The following is a 12,244-nucleotide window of genomic DNA, read 5'->3' as shown; positions in this document are numbered from 1 at the left end:
TATATATACCTGTAAGGTATAACGCCGCGTGCAACCACGAAAAATAATATTTATGTTTTACGCTGGCGCACATCCGCAGTATCTGACCTATTCGCGTACGACCGCGACCGCGACTCCGCGAAATGGGTTATTATTATGTGTGTTTTTTTTTTCAAATGTTGTTTTCGACGTCTGAACCGAGCTAATCCCCACATGTCCGACTTGCGCAATCTCGGAAATGACACACTTGCAACAAAAATATTTTTTACCGTAGTGTGTAATATTTTATAATATACGCTGTAGCTATATATTAGGCATAGAGTTTTGATCATTTAAATGCGGTTACATTAATTTTTACTACAATTTTGGTATCGTGTTTTATTTTTAAATTATTACGAAGAACTTTATACATTATACACATATCGAATAGTAGTGTTAATGTGTTATAACACTACATTTTTACAAAAAGTAATCATTTTCCCCATATTGTATACCCGTATATAAGTATATTCAATCCGGCGGCGCAAACGTACCATGGTGTGTATAATATATACTACCTATATATGATAACACAGAAGATACGATATTTGATAATTATTTACACTATACGATTATTATTCACTATCGTATACAATCTATACAACGATTTGTTGAGAAATCCGTAGTGAGTCTACGATTAGATGTATAATAATGTGTGTATAATGTTTGAAGTCGAAAATTGTGAAACACAGGATTTTTTTATGAAAATAAATCAGTATATATTATATAATGTACTGATGAAATCCCTATACAAGTACCTACCTATATCGTGCTTTTTTTTTTCAATAATACTTGTTTGTATACATTATGATTTCATATTGACTTTAATTGCCACTCAAAATGTATTACAGTTTATAAGCCAACTGTTCATTGCAATGACATCGAATATAATAAAGTGGCGCAGCGTGCGTGTCTTTATAGTAGAACATCACTGGAAAATATATAATATATATTATACCTAATATTTATAAAATTCACTGAACAGTTGAAGCGCCTCACGATTTATGATTATAAACGCGTTACCTTTATCCGCCATCGACTTGAATTATGTTAATTTTTGGACCACACGGTTATACATATTATAGTCTATATAGGTACATAATAAAATTGGTTTATATCGTACCAAATTATTAGATTATGTATTTATGTGCCATGCGTAGAAAAATCGCTGCACGTCTCAACGTCGTTTAATGTTTACACTGCAGACAAAATATTTGAACGATTATGATTCATTCTGCAATAGTCGTCTGTGATATACGCATGTATGTATATATGTTTATAATACCGTAATGCCTAACCGGTTGCGGGTATAATATTAAAAAATAAAGAACCGTCGACGCACTAATTATTTGATTTAAATTTCAAATCGTTTAATCGAAAATCAAAAAAAAAACCGATCGTAATGAATCCAATAATTAAAAATTCTTGACTTGTTATACCGGGTATAGTGTATACATAATAAATAGTAAGCAAATATATTTACCCATCTGTTCGTATATACTTTCGTCGTCGGAATATCGGTCACGAACTCGCGGGGACACCGTGAAGTCTATCAATATTTATGTATACATTATATATGTATTTTTTAATTTAATTTTTTTATAATATATTATCGATTATGAATGTAAACACTCTTAACACATTAGTCGTATCGGCGCGTATATACCTACCTACGTACATAACACATTGCCCGATTACCGTATATATATATATATTGTAATATGTGTTTTAACATATCATGTGCATATGATACCTACATATATTGTCTATATTTTCTAACTGTGTATTATATTTTAAATTTAGTTAGAACTTTATGATTATTTTATGAATGTATTAGCAGACGCTAATCGGTTGTATCACGAGCGTTTTATTTTACGGTTAGTATTATCGGCGACGATCTGGTTAGAGAATAATATGTTCATCAACCAAACTCTTTCGTTATTCATAATAATACGTATTATCATACCAAATTTGCGCAATGTCTAGTTATCGTGCGCCGAGTAACTCATGTTCTGTATTTATATATTACATTATTAGTATATGCCTACACGTCTAATACTGCATTAAGTACAGTCCAATAATAATAGTTTAATAAACGCATCGTAGGTATATTGCACTGCCTCGTCGTATCATACACACGCTCACGTTTATTTTCGATGGTAACATTTCGAGTCGAGTGTACAAATAACTTTTATTATTTCGTTTTGAAACTTGGCTTAATAACCATCGTTTAGACGTACACACACACACACACACACACTTTTGTTGGTACGTATTGAAAAAAATAAACGTTTCACCTCGCGGTATATACCCGTCAGTCGGCCTTGCTAAATACTGCTTCAGCGTGCGTGAATGAGAGAGAATAATATTACACACGGTCATTACTATTTTATATTTATATATTATACGTATAATTCATATTATATGTTGTGTAAAGATGTTTTCGTGTACATATTATATAGTATAGCTAGAACAACCGGTGTTTTGAAATTCAAAAACTACATTGACGGAAAAAGAAGCCGGCGATCAGACGCTTTTTTATCACTTTGGTATTTTTTCGGGAATAAAAGTTTCATGACGTGCCGTGCTTCGATGATCGACTCGGCAACCATTACTCGTGTTACATACCTATCGCAGTATCCGTACAACTGAAACACCGAGTTATAATAATAATTAAATAATATACTATATAAATTCCGTGTTTCAGTGCATAATGTAAACATCGGTATGTTATTAGTTTATTACCTATAAGAATAATAATGTTATATACGTCATCGAGCGTGTGTATATTATTACTATATATAATATACTGCAGCAGTGTGTGTAGGTAGGCACGCGTAAAACAAAATGTGTTATTATTCAAGGCCGGGCATGAATGTATGATATCATTAAAATAATATATGACTGGTTTAAAAGTCGAGTCTGTTTTGATCGAGCCACACGTTGCACTTCATGTATACGCGGTGTATAGTGTATACGCGATTACTTTTTTATTTGGCAAGTTAGGTAAATTTCGTCCGCGATGTTTGCGTGTCCATAATAAATATTTTATTATTTGTACTATTTGCGTGCAGACCTCTATTCCGTGACATCGGGATATGTTAAACTATAGATAAGCATATAGATACACTGTTAGCTGGTCGTATTGGTTTTGAAGGAAAAATAGTTAAGTAGTCACACAGACTGTAACTTTCGGTTTCGTTTATGTTCAATGCGGTTTTCGATTTTTATTTTTTGCTACCGACCGTAATTTTCCTGTAGCCTCGTCGTCTACATATAATATTATAATAAATATAACATCGTGGCTTATTTGAGAGTTAATATTATATCGGTGGAAGGGTGGACCACGATGATTGCAGGTATTTATTTGGTACTGTTTGTTATCAAGTTGAGATTACACAACAGTTTGCACCTTATAAGAAATTGCAATATACCAAAATGACCAGACCAAAACAGAATAGTTATTCTGTACGAGATGTTTAAGAAGCTTTTTATTATATTTTAATTTTAAAGCCTATCAGAGAATCTCGGTGATAATGCTACTTTTAATTTTTATAAGAGGTCAATTCATTATGATTATTAAATTTACGGAGCTAAACGTGATCTGCTGAGCGTAAAATTTGCCGTGTTACGCACTTATATGACGGAGAGACAACACATATAACGTCCTCTTAACAAAATAAGATTATAATTACTTTTTCAACGTAAATATTAAAATAAATTAGCTCGAATCGGTCCTAAAATACGCCACTGACTTTATCACGCTTACTACATTACGCATTTACGCGCATATACTCATAGTAAATCATAACATATAAATGATAATATATTATATAGGTACCGACACAATCACACTGAAAGACGTATTCGCGTGCGATACGCTCCGATCACGATACACGAAACAATGATATTATATAAATATAACTACTGCTACAATGACATATAATTCGTACGATGATATTATTATTCTTTTCCCCCGACTGTGCATATAGAAGTAAAGAATTCGTCGGAAAACGGTCGACCTTGCAATGGGCGCGCTCGTTCGTTTTTCGTTCGGTTTTGTTTTTTTTTTTTTTTCGTCTTTTTTTTTTAACAAACCACCGCGGCTCGCGTATATTTATACACATTATGTATGCGTATAATATTTTACTTAGGTATATAATATTGTATACCTACCTACCTTCTCCGTCGGTGTACAACGACTTCCTCTTGCGCAGTACAGGGAGGGTCCCGTGCGTGTCGTTATCGTGATTACCATTGTTCCCACACACATCACCACAGCTATCCGTCCGCCGTTTTACGAGTGTAATATACAGGGTGAAACATTTTTACGCGGTACCTACTTTTCTCGGTAAATTTATGTGGTTTTTTTTTGAAAATGTTTTATTTCTACATAATTTCGAGTTGTATATTATATACACGTACCTATACGTACGATGCGCAACGGCCCGCGTCGGGTGAATAACAATAATGATAATTTATTATATTAAACGTACCTACGTCGTTGTTTTTTCGTTCCCCATATAATAATAGACTTCTGCAAGGCGTCCCCGTCTGCCCTAGATCTAAACGAATCGTGTTCGTCTGAATTTTTTTTTTCATTTTTGTTGTTGTCTTGGGTTGAAAGTTTTGCAAAAATTCGAAATTCCCTGCGAACGTGCTCGGGGCTGTGATATATAGCGGTTGTTGAGTCGGTTGGGTTTCTTTAAAAAATAATAGCATAGCTGTGATATGTCGCGGGATATTTTATTATATATACCTAAATCAACCGTTTTCAAACTTTCCGACGACGATCAGTTGCAAACTGTACAACGATTTCTACGTTTGTTTATTGTATTTTTCGTTGGACGATATACTTGAATTTATTGCTTTCGGCAAGACCATAATAATAAGAATAATATTTTAAATTGAGCTCGCCAAATCATAATCAAAAAATGTATTATATAATATTATCTATATGCGTATATATTATATAGGCACCTATACAGTTTTCTCGTCTCGCAGAAAAGATACTGATGCACGCGAACTGGCCAAATTTCTCATTCTTCAAAGACGCACTTTTTCCGACGAGTTTTCGTTATCACTAACGACGATCGTATACAGCATATATATGTGTAATAAATATAGGTGCCGTCTATCGATCGAAACAAAAAAAAAGTACTCGAGCATCGTGGTGCGGCGCAGGTCTCGTGGCTGCAGTGGGTGGACATTTTTCCTTTTTTTTTTTTAAATATTCATATTATATATTTTTATACACACACACACACACACATATATATATTTATAGATAGATAAAACTAACTATTTTTATTAATGAATAATATATGTTAATAAGGACACGGAATCGGCCGGGTCGTCCCGTAATAATAAAAGCCGGAAGCTAAAGTGTATATAATATATACATATACATATATAAACGTACCTTTATATATATATATATGAGCCGATGGCCTCCACCTTGTAATCCATCACGACAGGTGTATCCTGTTACAAATACGCGTTTAAACATAAAAAAATAAAATAAAAATATATATACGCATGGGTTAGGTGGTATATAATATATATTATATAATATATATATATGTAATATATTTGTTCGGTTTATCCAATTTTTTACCTATTCCAACTTTGGTGCACAAACATACACACTGCACACATTATAATTGCATCGTCTGAATAGTTTTCTTCGACACAATAGCAATGTCCGGTTTTGTTTGATGATGTCGGAATAATACGCACGCGCGTACGTGTGTGTATTTTTGTGTTCGTGACACACGAGTTATATATAAACACATATAGGAGTAGGAAGATGAAAAAAAAAATGCGCATAATGAAGTAAAAGTTTCTGGTTAAGTGATTTCACTGCTGGAACAAGCGCGTACATAGAAGTTTTATTGTTATTCGTACTCACACACACAAGCGCGCATTCTCGTGTATACATATGTAGTATGTATAAAATATATTACAAAACATTGTACTACAGATGACCATGGTAGGCGTACCATAGTTCCGCCTCGTCAATGTGTGAGTGAGTTGGTATATATATTGTATCGCGAGACTCATAAAACTCGCACACATAGGTACAACTCTTTATGAAATGTTTTTGTTTAAAATGCAACCACTATTTACATATATATTATGTTCATATATTATTGGTAGTATATGGCAAAACCACCGGTTGTATAATAATATTGAATGTGTGTTGCGGTTCGATTGTCAATTTTCATTGTTTTTCGATTCGAATAAATATTATTAAGTGTAGTACCATCCTATATACATTATAAATATTATTACTATATCGCGTGTAACCTATAAGTATCCATCTACGCTATTATAATTTATAATATGAGTGAAGCCTTTGAAGCATTTTGCTTGAATTCCAAGGGAACATATTTTATAGCATATATCGTCGGAAAATAATTTCTTTCCAAACCTGTTTTTGTACACCATTTACAATATTTACATCTATATAATGATTAATGGTTATAGTCTACTATATCCGCGGGGTGAATTTCATCTTTTGCCTTTATTCCGGTATTGTTATTCTTGTTTTGTAGTTTCTGAGTTGGATACGAACTTTAAGTTGTCTTAGTGCGCATAAAAATTTCCGGACAAATAAAATATATAACCATGATGCTGATGATTTCCGCGCATGTTATAATATTAAAAAAAAAAAAAAAATAGTATAAAATCATAAATATATGTAATATATAAAGGTACATATATAAATTATATGCATTATTTATATTTAAATTTTTGACAAATCGTGACGACGACTATAATATTATATGTATATATAGGAACACGCACGTGCGATACTTACGCACAATATCATACGCTTTAGATAGTTGTCGTAAGTGACGTGTAATTTTTGGCATCTCATAGTTTTATGTATATATACCTATAACTGAACTGCAGAGACAAGACAGTAACACCCCGACCATCTGACGTGTGTCGGTTAATGGTATAATGCGATTGAACCGCGGATGCCTCGAGCTAGGTATCTGGTATATAATATAAACACCGCGTGGTGTGGGTACACCATTTTATAGATCTCGTAAATTATATGATTTATCCGTTACACGATTGTGTTGCGTGCTGTAAAAGGTGCTCCGGCTTCGGCCCGGTGACTTTTAGGCCGCCTGCTCGCGAATAGGGTGTATCATGGTGCAGACTGCAGTGTATATATATATATACGATTATGGCCCGGAGGCAGTGTATACGGCGTTTGAGATTGATATGGTATATATATAATATTAATAAAGAGAGGGTCGAGTGAGGAATAAAGTTTAAAAAAAAAATAATAAAAAGTGACACGAGTAATAGACGTATAAATAATAATATTGATAAAAAAAAAAGAAATATGGAAAAAAACATTGAGAACCGGTCACCGGGACGAGAGGGTTGATTCGTGTCCGTCGATATAAAATATATAATAATAATAATAATAACACGTACGTGCACGACGCATATTTTATACATATATGTTCGTATAATTTTTCCCTCTCCCACTTTTCCAGGACGGCTGTTCGTCTTCTTATATACTCGCACCATATATATGTTTATATTATATACTGCACGTTGTACGTTTAACGTATTCGCTCGGGTGGGAAGGTCGATCGGGCGGTGGCAGCGACGACTCGTCGTATATCAAAAATTATTTGACATTGATTAGTACTTACTGACAGATTAGAATCATTGCGCCGATATATTATATATTATACCGCGCGCGCGATGTGTGTATATTATTAAGTTCACTCTATTACATTATTATTATTGTTATTATTATTTTATTCGTGTCCTCTCCGCCGAACTGCACTAGAGGCTGATTTATGTGTCAGCTATAAATATTCGTATTGAAATAACACGTGTAATTTATCAATAAAAAGTATATTACTATATTTACATGTATAATATATATATACATATATTCATGGCATGCCTCTCGTTTAACGTCTGACGACGATATTATATCATGCCGTCGATTGTGGACGATGCGGCGCGGCTGAAAGACCGTATGCTTGATGCTTTTGATTTTTTTTTTCAATCGTTTTTCCGATTTACTGCAGCTGGGTAATGCGTGAAAAAATTATCTGCATGATGATAATATACCTAAACAATGAAGGGGTCCATCGTGTTTTCCCGTTTTTCTGTGTTAACCTTTTTGGAGTGTAGCATGTGTGATGGGCAACATTTTGAGTTTTCCACTGAATAAATGAATTTCGAATTGCCTAATATAGTCGTATATAAGAATACGCGCTGCAGTATATTATAAACGAATACGATGGTGACTTGCTTGCGTGCAAGCTACTGCAACAGTATTGCGAATGTTAAAATTTAATAATTAAACACACATTATTTTTTCTAAATTTTGGTGAGAAAAAAATCATATAATATTTATCTGTGCCTTTTATTCGAACTCCCGCAACACAATGCATATCACACGCTGTATATACATCGAGATTAGAATATATATTACATATTATATATTATTATGAAATAGTTGTGTACTCTCTGCAGCACTGTGGCCGAGCCCATCCTCGGTTTTTCGTTCAGGACGAGGTCGTTTTGGCGCGGTCGAGGCTTGAACGGAACAAAACAAAACAAACTGTATTAGAATATCTCTTTACATCGAATATCCTACGGTGGCTGGTTACATACCTACCACATCACATTATTATACACTTGTACGAAACACACATCTATCGTAGCCGCGTGTGCGTTTATATTATTGACAATTTCGTCATGATGCACGTCATATGCAGGAAAACGTATCGACAGTTTGGCACCACGGTCAGAGGTGCAGTGAGCCAGTGATGGTCGAGCGGCTTAAAACAGATATCATTCTCTTTCACTGATTTTAAAATAATTAATATCTGCAGATACACGTACATAAAACACAGGGGGTTTACTGGTTTCTGTGGTACACGCGCAGCCGATAAATCTATTGAGAAATAATACGACGATAAAAAAACAAAACTCGTGCAATATCATGACGCAGCTCCAGAATCGTCTTTTATGTATATATATATTATTTTTATTATTATTTTATAGTACTACAAATACGCATATTATTATTCAGCTATATAAATGTGTAGTATGTGTGTGTGTGTGTGTATCTCCATCGTCTGGCGTAGTGTGTCTCGGTCGCGGAGCTTGTACACACACACACACACACACAAACACGCTATATATATATATATAAGTAAACGAAGAATTCGCGCGATGCTTTTTTTCTCCCGTTTTTTACTCAGATCCGTCCGTCGTACGGCGGCAAAACCGCTTACGATATAATATACTCGAATGCATCTACGTGTGTGTGTGTGTGTGTACACAGTTACTCGTCTCTGATGTCGGCCGATTCAGCCGGACTCCAGAAAACGCATCGCGCGCGTTCTAGAATTCTTGGCATTGCGCGGTCCGCCGGTATAAAGAAGAAGAAAACGATGGCGGCAACCTGCCGCAGGCAGCTATTCCGTGGTGTCTACCAGTGGTGGGAGAGGGGGGGCACATTTCTTTAATAAAAATATATAAATTTATATATAACATTATCTTCTCTATGTATTAGATTATATTATTAATATTAAACCCTCCTGCAACACACAACACTGTACAGCCCCTGCAGTAATGACGATAGAAGATTGTCGATGTCCACAAGAAAATCATCTTCCTGTTTAGACAATTATTTTGTAATTTTATATTTTCGGTTTGTTTCTTGATTTTAATTTTCTAATCGATTAAAACAGTAGTTATTTATACCCATACAACACAATATCATACATTACATACTATGAATCGTCGCTGGTTCACGCGCGGAATCGACATCGATATACATTATATTTTGCTTAGGTAACGTATTCGTCGCCGTTACCACTCTGTATATAATATGTAGGTACACCGGGCAGTTGTGCAGAAATGCGGTTTGTTATTATTAATGATAATACGTGCGCGCGTTTGTCTATACGCGCCGCGGTAGAATGTGCAGCCGGCAAAAGAAAAGCGAAACGACTATCACTGCCGCCGTCGGATTTATTTTTCAAAGTGTATACCAAAGTCCTTCTTTATCCGCTTGCCGCCGCCGTCGCAGACCGTCGGCGGATATCGCTCCGATTCCGTTGCGAATTTTGACCCATATATAATATATGTGTGTGTGTGTGTGTTGTGTTGTACCAGTAGAATTTTTTTTTCCGGGAGACTTCAATAAAATAATATTGACCAATAAAAAAAAATGTCATCGACTGCACATCGTGTGGAAAATTATTACTCCGCGATGACGCGAAATGTTCGTCTGTAATTTATAGTGGGTGAGGCTTAAGTCTTATCTGCAGTTCGCCTAAATCGCATTTGGTATGATACCAATATATTGTACGTGTGTGTATCCGTAATAATATTTTATGACACGTGTTTGCTTATATGCCATATAAGTATAGTATTATATTATAATTCTACGTCGAATAATGATATATATTACCAATGCCGCCGCAGCCATTGGTCAGTTTTTTTTTATAAATATAATATATATATAAATACAGCCGTTGAATAAATCACGAAACCTGAACCGACGGCGGCGGCACACTGCCCACAAGTCGTTGTAATAATATATTATAAATTATAATGCATTATTTTTATACATGTCGTGCCCTGTTCGTGTATTCGCCTTTGGTTGTAGGTATAATATTGTGTATAGAGAGACACGCGCGTCGTATATATTATTATTATATAATATATTATATTGACACGTTTCCCGCGCGATTTGTCGCTGTGGTGGCGGCGGTGGCGGCCGCGTGACATGATAATATAAAATAATACAATATAACGATAATAATGCGTCGTGTAAACCGTTGTTTACAAATCGCTCTCTCCCTCTCTCTCTCTCTCTCACCCTGCTTTCGAGAGACCGTTTAATTCCACGCGTTTTAGATTCCGCTTAAATTACTGATTATTCGACAATTTGAAACAGTCGCGGGCCACAGACATATATAGACTATAGATACATTTTTTTTTTTAGCAAATACAAATAGCTTCGAACACAGAACCTATATATAAATCGATATAAATGTGTTTTTGATTTGTCTACGAATGATATCTCTCAACCACATTTATATGGTATGAGACACCGCGAACAATATATTATAATTTATAATATATCGTTGTTTTTCTGTACAACCTTAAAGGCCAATTCACGTTTACGGTGCGGTCATGGTCTGTCGATGGGTAAAATATAATATCTATGTATAATATTAATGTAGATATATTTTAGATATATTTCACCCATCGTAGTACTGAGATCATACCGTTAATGTGAATCGAACTTAATATAAAACATAGTGCCCTCGTGAAATTTATCAGTGGATGGAAAAAATAATAAAACCGAACACCTAAAAATACATTAAAAAAAAAAAAGTATTCATTTGTTGTAAATAATAAAATGCATCAGAAATCAGAACTGTAGGTACTGGTTGTGCTAGTTATATTCGTTAAGGTTATAGGGTTTTCGCGGGACTATACACTATTTCGAACTACAAGTTACTTTTTAATTTTTTTTTATCTCCTGGTGGGAGCTCAACTGCCTCGTTTCACGAGTATAATATATAAAATATATTAAAACAATATTATTATATTGGTATATAATATATGCAAGCGTATATACCTATAATACACCTGTAACGAAATCGTTAATCGGGTCCCGTTTTTTGTTTGCCATTTTAACACCTCGTAAATTTAAATACAATACACACCGCGATCTCTGCAGAGCCACACGCGCAGGTATATATACCTACGACAGCGATGTATAATAATATAATAAACGCGTACATATTATAATATATATCATATATTCATATACATATGTGACGGACCACACCGCTGCGATATTGCTCGGTTACATATACATACCTATATGCTATGATACTACGTGTTAGCAGGAGAAAAAACACACCAATTAACCACATCTGTTCTACAGTTCGAGTATGTACGTATCCATTATAATAATATAATGTGCGGTATATAATACACGCATCATGTATATATATATATATATATATATATACAAGTATGCATTAATTTGCATGACTAAATAGTCGTCGCGTCGAATGTCCCGCGGTGTAGTATATTGCTCTATTATTATTATTATTTTGTTGTTATCACTATTATTATATTTTTGCTACATTAAATTTTACCGTTGATAATGAATTAGGTAGGTAGGCGTATATTATATCATGACTAA

The 12,244-nt window shown here is 34.3% G+C and overlaps 1 protein-coding gene across 1 annotated transcript in view; it reads left to right on the top strand.

Annotated features, from left to right (window-relative positions):
• Positions 1-12,244, top strand: part of LOC107161306 (uncharacterized) — a 112,501-nt gene that overhangs the window by 71,795 nt on the left and 28,462 nt on the right. The gene's annotated exons all lie outside the window — the stretch shown is intronic.

Source organism: Diuraphis noxia, unplaced genomic scaffold (assembly GCF_037042655.1).
Source record: "Diuraphis noxia isolate RWA-SAM2 unplaced genomic scaffold, SU_Dnox_SAM2 contig0001, whole genome shotgun sequence".
Taxonomy (NCBI): domain Eukaryota; kingdom Metazoa; phylum Arthropoda; class Insecta; order Hemiptera; family Aphididae; genus Diuraphis; species Diuraphis noxia.
Note: the sequence above shows the minus strand (reverse complement) of the source record. Positions and strands in the feature narration are given on the sequence as shown.